Genomic DNA, 12,275 nt, shown 5'->3' on the forward strand with positions numbered 1-12,275 from the left:
ATTTGGGACCGCTCGAAATTTTGACGCTAACAAGTGAATGGTACCACCTTGCTCAGCTCGTCGACCTAATTATTATGGGCTAAGTCTCCTATAAGTGTCTCGGGAGGGTCTTAGACTATTTATTTATTTATTTTAACTCCAAAAGGAGTTTTACTCCTCGCTTAGGAATACTGTAGTAGCCGAATCCCTGAAAAGTAAATTCTGCCCAATGTCCTGAGAGAATCACGCCCAGGTATAGGGGCCCACACAAATAGTCAGATCTATCAGCTAACCCTCAACTGCAGAGTATGAGTAGGAATGTGGCAGTGATCGAACCCCTGCTGCTAGTTCTGAATGGCAGATCTGATTGTGGTAATTGCTACAGAATACAAACGACTAGATCTGAATGGTGGATCTGATAGATCTGATTGGCGGATCTGATAGATATGAATGGTGATTTTGAGAGATATGAATGGTAGAACTGATTGTTGCGGCTGTGACAAAACCCCACCTACTAGATCTGATTTTAAAAAGATGATGCGTGATCTAGAGAGAGACAAGGGAACTATGGTCTCAAGGAGTGTCAGGTGCTATAGATCGCAATATACATATGGGTCTGATAGTAGTACTCGGCCCAATATTTCAGGGCACTAACCAAGGAGGATCAATTGTACCCTTAGCCGTACAACCCAACTACCCTATCGTACGCACGTGTAATCTCCCTGAGTGGTGTTCTCGGTGTACTGTAGCAGCAAGACAGCCAACAGTTTATCTATGGCGAGGTTTCAAGAGAGCCTATGGGGCTTCCGATATACCCAGAGGGTACTTCGAGGATAGTCCATGCGTAGTTCTATCTAATTCGCTACTACTCGAAGGGGTACCCACAGGGGCTACAGGGGAGTCCAACAAGTGTAACCAGCTCTTGTATTTCTTGCGTGCATGCCTCCCCAAATCCGCAGGTTTATGCGCTGAGTGACAGATCCTATGGTTTAAAGACGCCGAAGCATGTCTCTAGCCAAATTTATTTTTTTGCTAAAATTGGAGATCCCACTGGCCCTGGAAAGTGCTCTGATACCACTTATTATGCTCTTGACCTGCAGGAAGATACCAGAATACCAGATATGCAAATAAATATACCCATAACACAGAACAATAAGAAATAGCAACATGTATTTTAATATTCATAAAGGAAAGCAATGTTCACTTGCCTCTTCAAGGGGGAAACCTCCAATAGAGCTAGGCTCAATTACAAAATAAGACATGATGCTCCTCGAGGGGAGTCTCTATCCTTTATATAGGATTCATACATGGAATACCATGGGTCAGCACCATGGTTCTTATTAATACCATCTATCTAATACCATGGCCCATTTGCAACTAACTGTGGTCCCTTCTTTAAATGCGGGTCAACCACTTACAATTATTAATATGGGCTTTATTGACTCTTTACTTAACTATAACTCTGACTCGACCCTATCACATAAATAAGGGGGTTAGGATTGGACCATAAAAAATACAAATATGGGGACTACATGGGCACAACAAGATAATAAGGGGGTTGTATTAATAACAATAAGGGGTTACAATAGTACTATAGGGAGCTAACATGCCCCTCTCCTTCAAAAAGTGTTGTCCTCAACGCTTGAGTAGTTCTTGATGCTTTTGTATAAAATTCTTGTCCTCCCATGTGGAATATTCAGTGGGTAAGTTCTTCCACTTGATGAGATACTTTGAAATTGATCGATTTCGTAGCTGTTGGGTTCTTGATTCTGTGAGTGCTCCAAGTTCCAATATGATTTTTCCTTCATCGTCATGTTTTGGCGATATTGTTTGAACTGGGATCTTCTACAACTTTTCAATGTGTGGCCACACTTCTTTGTCATTATTCCATTCATCCCTTGCTTCGTTTATCCAATTTGGTTGGATAATATAAATAGCACAAAACAATGCTTCCACATCCTCATCCTTTCTTGAGACTACATCTGCAACAACATTTTTCTTCCCTTTTTTGTAGATGATTTCAAAGTCATAACCCAACATATTTGTGACCCATTCTTTCTATTCTTCTAAAGATAATCTTTGTTCTAAAAAGTATTTAAGGCTATCATGATCCATTTTTACCTTGAAGTGTCTTCCCATTAGGTAAGGTTGCCATTTGTTAAGCGCATGTAATATTTGTAACATTTCCTTCTCATAAATAACTTGCTTGAGATGTAGACGTAAAAATACCCAATTGCCTACATAAAAACTTCTTTCATTGCGATGTTGATTTGCCTGTTGTTTCATTCGTTTCTACACCAAAGTGGCATTATCCTTTAAAAGTTGAAGAACTTGTTGTTGATACTCGATGTGATCTTTCACTGCTTGAATCCTTTTCTTCTTGATATGTCCTTCTATCTTGAGAGTTTAAGGAGTGGTAATTTTTTCCAATGCATTACAAGATATGATCAGATTCATTTCTTGATGGTCGATGTGATCTTTCACTTCTTGAACATTTTTCTTCTTGATATGTACTTCTATGATAGTTTGAGGAGTGGTAATTCGTCTAATGCATTACAAGATATGGTTGGATTCATTTCTTCTTTCTCGATGTCCTTTTATCTTGAGAGTATGAGGATTGGTAATTCTTGCCAATGCTTTACAAGATATGGTCAGATTCATTTATTCTTTCTCTGGGGTTGGTTCCTGGTGTATATCCTCTTCTTTTTATGTTTCTTGATCCTTTCCTTCCTCCTCTTCATAATCTATGTAAAATAATTTCTTCTCAGCACAGTTATGACCTTTAGTGTATTTTCTACCACAATTGTAACAAATCCCTTTTTCTCTTTTTTCTTCCAATTGTTGTGGTGTAAACCTTGTAGGTTGTGGAAGGCTAGGAGAAAAGACACATCCATAATTATAGTCATGAGTGGTGGGATTCCTTGTTTCCATAATTTCACTTTCAGTTTTTCTTGCCAACCTGAATCCCTTCTCCAATGAATCAGGTTCCCAAAGACCAACCTCATGTTGAATGTTATCCTTTAAAGTCCCAAAGAAGACCAATCCTTTGCTTCTCTGGAATATCATTTACCCTTATATTCAATTTTTTAAAGTCCTCAATGTGCTCTGCCATTGAACCCTTTTGCTTGAGATTTATCAATTTTCTAAAGAAGGTGTTTCTCTTTGTATCCTCATAATGTGCTATCATTTCCTTTGTGAAAATTGACCACGTGACAAGTGGTTTACGAGAAAAAATCCCTTCATACCATAAAAATTGATTTAGTTCTAAATATAAAGATGTAATAAGTACCTTTTGTAACAGTTGCACCTCATGTAGATCAAAATATTTCTCCATCTGTAGTATCCAATTTAACGGATCATTGCCATCAAAATTCATCATATCGCCTTTTCTTTATTTTAGGAGCTCGATCTTAAAATGACTGTAAATCTGTAATTTTAGGTCTCCAAGTTTGGAAATTACATTTTGCAATAGCACTCAGATTCCTCTTTCTAACCTCAAAAGTCGGATCAATATTGGATTCTATAAGGAAGAGTTATGTCAAATCTCCCACGATGACCTGAATATAGACTTGTTCAGTAGAGCGAACTTGTATGAAGTGCCACGTGTCATTGTTTCAACCTTCATAACTAAAAATGATATACTAAAAAGAACAGTCCATCCTATTTTTGTAACATCTTACAAAATTTCAATCTGATGCACAGAGCGAAAGTTATGAGGATTTTTCCAAGGTCACCCATTTATAATGTAATTTAGGATTCTGCAAAAACCCTAACTTCCTTAGATTATATATCCGAAAATATAGTCACTGAACCAATCAACATAACTGATTCACCTGCAACAGAGGAAATTGTGGAAGATATTACTGAACAAATGTCCTCAACACAACAGCCACTGGCTGTACCTTCTTTGCAGCCTAAACCAACTGATAATCCTCAAAAAATGAATGACAAACATAGGCCCCAAGATCAAGACAAAGATCAATAAGAAAACGCAGTGAACAAAGAAAAGGTTGCTTCCCACCACACTAAGGTTCAAACTGAAAAACCTTTTGACTTGGAGGCTGAAATTGGCAAACTGAAAGTGGCCATTCCTCTCTCAGAATTAGCCAAACATGACATCTACAAACAGCAGATCAAGAAATCCCTTCAACTCACTCATAGTAAAGATAATGTCAATGTGTTGGATGACACCCCAGAATTGTTGTTCGGTCCAGAGGTTGATGGAAAAATAGCTGTCACAGGGATATTACCTTTCTATGTTAGTTTACATGTGCATGACAAGATACTACACAATGCAATGTTTGATTCAGGTGCTTCTCATAACCTTATGCCTAAATCAGTGATGGAGAGGCTCAACCTAGACATTACAAGACCATATAAGGACCTATTCTCATTTGACTCCAGCCAAGTCAAATGTTTAGGCTTGATAAAAGACTTGTGTGTATCCCTTGTCCAATACCCAAACAAAACAATCCTAATTGATGTTGTAGTTGCTGATATCCCACCCAAGTATGGGATGCTGTTATCAAGATCATGGGGGGCTAAACTCCAAGGTTCCTTACAGTTAGACATGTCATATGCCACAATCACAGTCTTTGGTCAACCCAAGAGACTATATAGAGAATCCCTCATGAAATATATGGTCAGCAGTGAAGAGAAACCTCAAAACTTTCCTATATATGCTGTCCATTCTGATATAGATTCATACATTCTCTTCAATGATAGTTCAGGTCAAACAAATAATGATGAAACCAAGACATCAAAACAAGAGCAGGGCTGTAGTGAACAAGATACTGCTGTCCTAGAAGTAAAGCTGATCCAAACAAGTGATGAGACTGTTCTAAAGGATGAACAAAATACAAAACCAGAACTTCAGCTCACAGTCCCTGACCACGAAGAAGTTGTTAAGTCTCCCCTAGACCAACAGATCCTATGGTTCATGGAGTTTGATGGGTCAGTCAACAAGTTAGGGGCAGGAGCTGGAGTCTGGATACATAATAAACAAAACAGTCATGCAGAGGGCAGAGCTTATAGATTGAACTTCAGATGCACTAACAACATGGCTGAATATGAGGCTCTTTTACTAGGTCTCAAGCTAGTAAAGTCCCTACAAGCTATAAAAGTTTCAATCCTAGGAGATTCTGACCTAGTTATCCAACAAGTCAAGGGTAATTTTGTCACCAATGACAAAAGACTGAGGTCCTATCGGTCTGCTGGTGCTGAATTATTAAATTCGTTTACTGAATTTCAGATTACCAAAATTCCTAGGACTCAGAACCTTCATGCTCATAGCTTGGCCACATTTGCAAGTACCTGCAAGCTACCTTTTGAGCCCCACCACTTCTTTACAGCTGAGATAAAACGCAGACCATCTGTCCCAAACAATGTTAAGGATTGGCAAGTGTTTGATGATGACATGCAAATAAACAACTTCTTGACTTTGCAGCAAGAATTTTCAGGACTAAGTATTGACAATGATAGAGCAAGTCAATCACAAATACTTGAAAGAGCAAGTCAATCACAAATTTAGGATCAACAGAATAACAAAGCAATATCACCTAAAACAGCTAACCAAATGCTACATCCTACAATTTTTAACAAAGACAACATACTAGAAATTAAACAAATTGATTGTGAAGAGACAGCTGATGATGAAGCTGAAGTTATACAATTGAAGGACAATTTTCTTCCCACTGGCTTAGCCCCTCTAGAAGACATTTTTGATTCCAATGATGTTCCCAGCAAACCAAAAATGCAGCCCCTCAACACTGCCATAGAAGAGTGCAACATTGGGACTGCTGAACAACCCAAAATCATAAAGCTGTCTGCTGCTTTACCCCCTGATCAAAAGCCTAAATACATTGACCTTTTTAAGGAGTTCCAGGATGTCTTTGCCTGGAGTTATGAGGATTTAAAATCCTATGACACCTCTGTAATTCAACACACCATCCCTCTCAAACCAGATCAAAAACCCTTTAAACAAAAACTTAGGAGAATTAATCCTATGCTTCTCCCAGCAATGGAACAAGAAGTACAGAAAATGTTTAAGGCAGGTATCATAGCACCAATCAGATTCTCTGATTGGATTTCAAACTTAGTACCTACAAGAAAGAAAACTGGTGAAATAAGGCTTTGTGTTGATCTAAGGAACTTAAATCAAGTATCCTTGAAAGATAATTACCCCTTACCCAAGATGGATCACATCTTGCAGAGAGTAGTGGGGGCCTCGAGAATTTCTCTACTTGATGGATTCTCAGGTTTCAACCAGATCTTAGTACATCCTGATGATCAGTACAAAACAACATTTACAACCCCATGGGGAACCTTCAAATATGTTAAAATGCCTTTTGGGTTGAAAAATGCAGGGGCCACATTCCAAAGGGCAATGGATATTGCTTTTGCCAAAGAGATTCATGACTTCCTTGTCATTTATCTAGATGACCTCACACCTTTTTCCAAATCTGACCAAGAACATTTGAAACATTTGAGACAGATATTCATAACTTGTAGGAAATATGGGATTTCCTTAAATCCTAAAAAATCCCTGTTTGGTTTGGAGGAAGGTAAACTGTTAGGTCACATCATCTCTAAAGATGGAATTAGGATTGATCCAGACTGAATCCAGGCCATCTTACAAATGCCTCATCCAAGAAATGTGAAGGAATTACAAGCCTTCTTGGGGAAAATCAACTTTCTAAGGAGATTTATCCCAAATCTGGCCGAATTAAGTAGGTTACTCAATAATATGCTTAAAAAGGATTCAAAGGTAAAATGGTCAGTAGAAGCAAGTCAAGCCTTTGAAGGAATAAAGGTGGCCCAGATCATGGAAAAGCAAGCATATGCCTTGGTCAAAGCTATTAAAGACTTTAGGATCTACATCCTGTACTCCCATGTTATAGCCTATGTACCAAGCCCAATTGTGAAAGACATACTTACTCAAGAGAACTTGGAAGGTAGAAGAGGAAAATGGATTGCCAACATTTTGGAATTTGATATTGAAATAAAACCTACAAAACTGATAAAAGGGCAGGGCTTGGCCAAATTAATGTCTGAAACAAATTTCCAAGCCTTGGACATCAATCAACTGGACAGTGAACCGGAGCTGGCGACTCCAAAGATCAATGTAGCCTTTGAACAATCCCCGTGGTATTCTGATATCTGTTATGTGTTACAAAACCTGTGTGCTCCCCCAGGACTGTCCAGAACTAAGTGTAGGTTTGTGAAAATGAAAGCCTCAAGATTCTGTGTTATGAATGGCAATTTGCTTTGGAAAAACCATGATGGTATCTTATTGAACTGCTTGATTGAAAATGAGACTAACAAGATCAATGAAGAATTTCATGCAGGTGACTGTGGTGGACACTTGTATTGGAAGTCCACTATGGATAAAATACTCAGGGCTGGTTACTATTGGCCCACTTTGTTCTCTGATGTTAATAATTTTACTACCTCATGCCATAAATGTCAAATGCTTGAGGGAAAAAGAAAGTTGCTGCCACTTCCCTTGAGGCCTATTGCAACAGAAAGACCTTTTCAGCAATGGGGCTTGGATTTCATTGGAGAAATTCATCCCTCATCTTCAGGCCAACATAGATGGATCCTCACAGCCACAGACTACTTTACCAAATGGGTTGAGGCCATTCCATGTAGACAGGCAAATGATTCAACAATTATTCAGTTCTTGGAGAATAACATACTGTCTAGATTTGGCTGCCCCAACAAGATAATAACAGACAATGCTGCTGCTTTCAGATCCAAGAAGATGGTCAACTTCTGCCACAAATTTCAGATTACTTTGGGCCACTCCACTGCTTACTACCCTCAAGGGAATGGCCTAGCTGAATCATCAAATAAAATCCTAGTGAACATCATAAAGAAAGTGTTGGAAGAAAACAAGAAGAATTGGCATAAGAAACTAGTGAATGCCTTATGGGCAGATAGGCTAACAACCAAGAGGTCCATTGGGGTCAGCCCATATGAGTTAGTCTATGGACTAAAGCCAAATTTCCTTCTTCACTAGGGGTTCCTGTCATGAAACTACTGCAAGAGAGTCAAGCTGAGCCCAATGATATGCAAAGGAGGGTGAATCAAATTATATGTCTGCAGCAAACTAGAGATCAAGTGTATAACAGAGTCCAAATCCTTCAAGAGAAGCTGAAGAAAGCCTTTGACAGAAGAACCAAAGCTGAAGACTTTTTCATAGGGAACAAGGTGCTCAAGTGGGATTCAAGAAGAGAAGATAAAGGAAAACATGGCAAATTTGATTCCCTTTGGACAGGACCTTTTGTCATTCAAGCATTACAAGGAAATAACACTTATTTTTTGGAGAATTTGGATGGCACCGACCTAGGTGAAGGTCCTGTAAATGGCAGGATGTTGAAACACTATTTTGATCACTTTTCATCCACATAACAGGGTCTTCCCTTCTGTACATAAGACAGCTGTATATATCTTTTCTTTTCAGCATGTAAATAGTTCATTTTGAGAATGTTGCTGTAAATAAGTAGAAGGGGGCTTAGTGTCTCAGAAATTCCACAGAGGTTGTGGCCTCCAAATTTTGAAACTACAAGAAGAGAACTTACAAGTTTTGGTAAAAACAGATCAATGACCAAGGCATTCTGACCTGCTGTTCTTGGTCTTTCAAGAAGAAAAACCATCCCCAAGTGGAGCCACTGTTAGCTACCTATACCAATAGGTTTCATTTTTCATGATTGGCTTGGGAAATGCCAATATGATCTACTTTGGCAAGGCAAAGATCTCATATTCTGATGAAAGGCACACATGTGCATTTTATTAGTGATGTTATACTTCTCAATGGGTGATCCAACAGCCTAAGCTGGGTCATGCCATGTCTCAATTTTTGTTGTAGATTAGAGAAAGAAGTATGTCCAAACAGTTTAATCTTGGCAGACAAAGGTAGTTAGGTAGAGAATTAAGGTTCCCAACTGCTTAATCTGGGACCTTGGAAGAAATAAGGGCAGTCTTAGATAGATGATCAAAAGAAAAGCCAATGAAAAGAAAAGGCACATAAGGGTCTGCAAGTTCAAGTGCACCCTCCAAGAAGAAACAAAAAATGCTAGGCAAAGTAGCTGGGTAAGTAGATGGGGTTGCAGAAGTGGTATTCATTTCAGATTGAATCTTGCTGGTCAAGATAAGAAAAGCAAGGCAAAGGAGCATGTCTAACTTCCCATTGTCCCCTTTTTCACATCCATTTACTAACATCCCTTGAGCAGCCAAGATTCATGAAAAGTTTGAGGTTTTATACTGGTGCTTATGCCTTTAAAAGCCACATTTCCTATGTAAAAATCTTTTCATTTTGATCTACTCCTACAGCTAAGTGGTTTTCAAATAAACCTGGTCATTTCACTCCTCATTCACCTCTTCTATCCATATTAACCCCTAACTCTATTATCTAAGTCCCCTATGGTCCCCTTTCCCTACTATAATAACACTATGGTGTATAAATCCCAGCATTATATACATATCCTCCCTTTAGCACTATAGCCAAATAAGTTGTCAAGGGAGACATTAGTCCATCATGGACTATGGTCAACCCTGTCATGGGATTGCTCTGACCTCAGGTTGGAGTGACAGCCTCCCCGTAAGCCATTACCTCACCTCTACCCTGTAAATTTCACAAGAACCCCTTTTCTCTGCTCAAAACCACCTTTTAACCACTTTTCCCCTTTCAGATTGACCCTTACCCCAAAAAAACTCGCAAAAACCCTTAACTCTAAAGTTTTCCGCCTAAAAATATTAAATTGAATATTTAATAGGCCAGCGGGTCCCCCCAACTTGCACGATCCGTCGGAGGGCCCGCCAGCCGTCGATCTTCCGCCACCCATGATCTAACGGTGGGCGGGTATTCTTGGGCCCGGATCTGCCGACCTTTAGCGTCCGGGGAAAATGGTTTTCCGCCCCGTACAGGGACGCGTGGCAGGCGGTGGGGTTGTTCGGAGCCCCCTCCCCGATACCGCCTTTGGCCCAAAGGTGGTGCGGGGAACCCGCTTACCGCCTCCCCATTACCACCCATCCGGCGCACGTCACCCTCACGTCAGCCTGACGTCATGTCGCTTCCGCCCGCCCCCGCGTCCCGTGGCCCTCCACGTAGCCCTGCCACCGCATCTACCCGCCACCGTGTCCTGCCACCCTGGCCTACACCTCAGCAGCCACGTCACCTCCGTACCCGGGCCCCACCATGACGTCATGCTGACGTCATCGGCGGAAAAGCGCCAATAGCATGTTTTTTCCAAATTTGTCGTTATAAACGACCAAATTAGCCGTTTGCGGTCATTTTCACGCACAAACGACGTAGCCGTTGCGAACCAGCTTGCCGCGAAATCTGTTTCCAGCCATCAAATCCAAGATTGAGACCGCTACAAGTCAAGAATTCAGCTGCATTAAGCCTCCACGGCCCGGCCCGCAGGCTTCCAAGCTAGTTTATCCAGGTATTCACCATAAAGCTCATGTTTTGCCCCATGCATGCCATTTCTCTGTTAGTTCACCATTAAAACACTGGTCAAAGTTCACAGTCTAGCTCTGTCTGCTAACTAAGAGTCAGATAAAGTAACCTGCATTGCCCCCAGAACTAAAAATTGACATTAAAACAGTCGTTCCGCGGGCCAGAACCATAAAATTTTCCTCGAGGTGCTCGGCATTGTTCCCTTTTGCCGAGTACAGGCCAGCTGCAATTGCTACCAAAGGAAACCTCATACCCTCTGCAACTTACCCTTAGCAATTCACATCCCTGTGAATTTGCAACAAACTACAGAAACCAGCTTGCATTTTCCACTGAGAAAAACACTTCAGACTTGGTCTACATTTGGCCTATTACTTAAGCTCTTAAAGAACTTTGCAAACCATTGCCATCACCTTATTTCAAAATCAAGTTTTACAATGGCTGCTTCTGCATCCTCATCCCTCAGTGTAGCTCCATTAAATCCACCAAATAAAGAGCTGGAGGCCTTGGCATTTGCTGACAAGGACTATCTTATTGAAGACTTTGAGGGTAACAGGGACTTCTTGCAGACCTTCTGTCAATTAAGAGAGGACTATAAGGATGGTCATGGTACACATGGGATATGGGAGTCAAACCTACCATACTATTGTCTCCCAGCTGTAAATGTCTTCCCTGAAATCATTCACCTATGTGCTGAAAACTATGATGTGCAGCACAGAGCTATTAGCACTCCATCTGGGAGGATCCTTTTCTACATTAATGCTGAGTCCATCAACAAAATGTTACATTTTGATCAGACAGAGTTGCTAATCCCATTTTCCATGAACTATTTGCTGGACACTGGTGCCAAGATGACCAGTGAGGAGATTCAAAAGGTCACCAGGACATTCATGAGACCTGAGTGCCAGCCTACAGGGCCACCTCCCTACCTGGATGTCCATTTCAATGATGTAGGCAGGCTTTTACTGGACATGATTGCCTATGTGTTGGGATACAAAAACAGTGAGCATGTGGATAAAACAATGCTGGTATTGCTATCTGCTTACAGCCCACGCCAACCCCCTGCCCGCAAATATAACTTTGCTAAGTTCATAGCTAACAAGATTCATGATCAGTTGAGCAGAGTGGACAGACAGGGGGTCTTCAAGTACTCGGCCTATATTTACCACCTGTTCATGTACTATCATTCTGAAGCCTTCCCATGCTACATCAAAAAGCTGGATCACAGAGGGGAAAGAAGATCTGTCATCTTCTGGACCTCTGTCTATCACAAAGTCACAAATTCACCCTATACCTACTGTGAATTTGTTGACCAATTTGTATACCCAGTCTCTTGCCTGTTGATGAGGTCCCCTCCTCCCAGAATATCAAATGAGATAAAGAAAGCTCTGCAGCTTTCCAAAAAATATAAAATAGGTGACTGGTACCTATATGAGAACCATACTGTCATTAGGATCTATGGCTGTGAGCTCTGTCCATACAGGCTCCCAAAATATGTACCTATGAGGTTATTTGCCTTGGAGTATTACAGGCAGTTGATTCAGTCCGACCTCACCCATTTCCACAGCGCCAAAAAGAAGGCCCACCTCAAGTTCAAACACCAGTTGGGCCCCTTCATCATGAACAAGAAAGAAGGGTGGGAAGATGCAGACCTAATCCTTAAGGATAAATACAAGTTGTCCTATAGTTTTCGGTGGGTCCATTATGACCCTGAAGGTTTCATCACTGCTAGGAGAAACAAGTATAGGCTTATAGGCATTAAGCATTGCCAGTACCCACACATTGAAAAATATGCCAACCTGCAAGAATGGCAGATGGATACTCTAGTTGAAAATCT

The sequence above is a fragment of the Pinus tabuliformis genome, chromosome 4_2 (genome assembly GCF_031772625.1).
Source record: "Pinus tabuliformis cultivar Carrire ecotype Pingquan chromosome 4_2, CPIR1, whole genome shotgun sequence".
Classification (NCBI taxonomy): Eukaryota; Viridiplantae; Streptophyta; class Pinopsida; order Pinales; family Pinaceae; genus Pinus; species Pinus tabuliformis.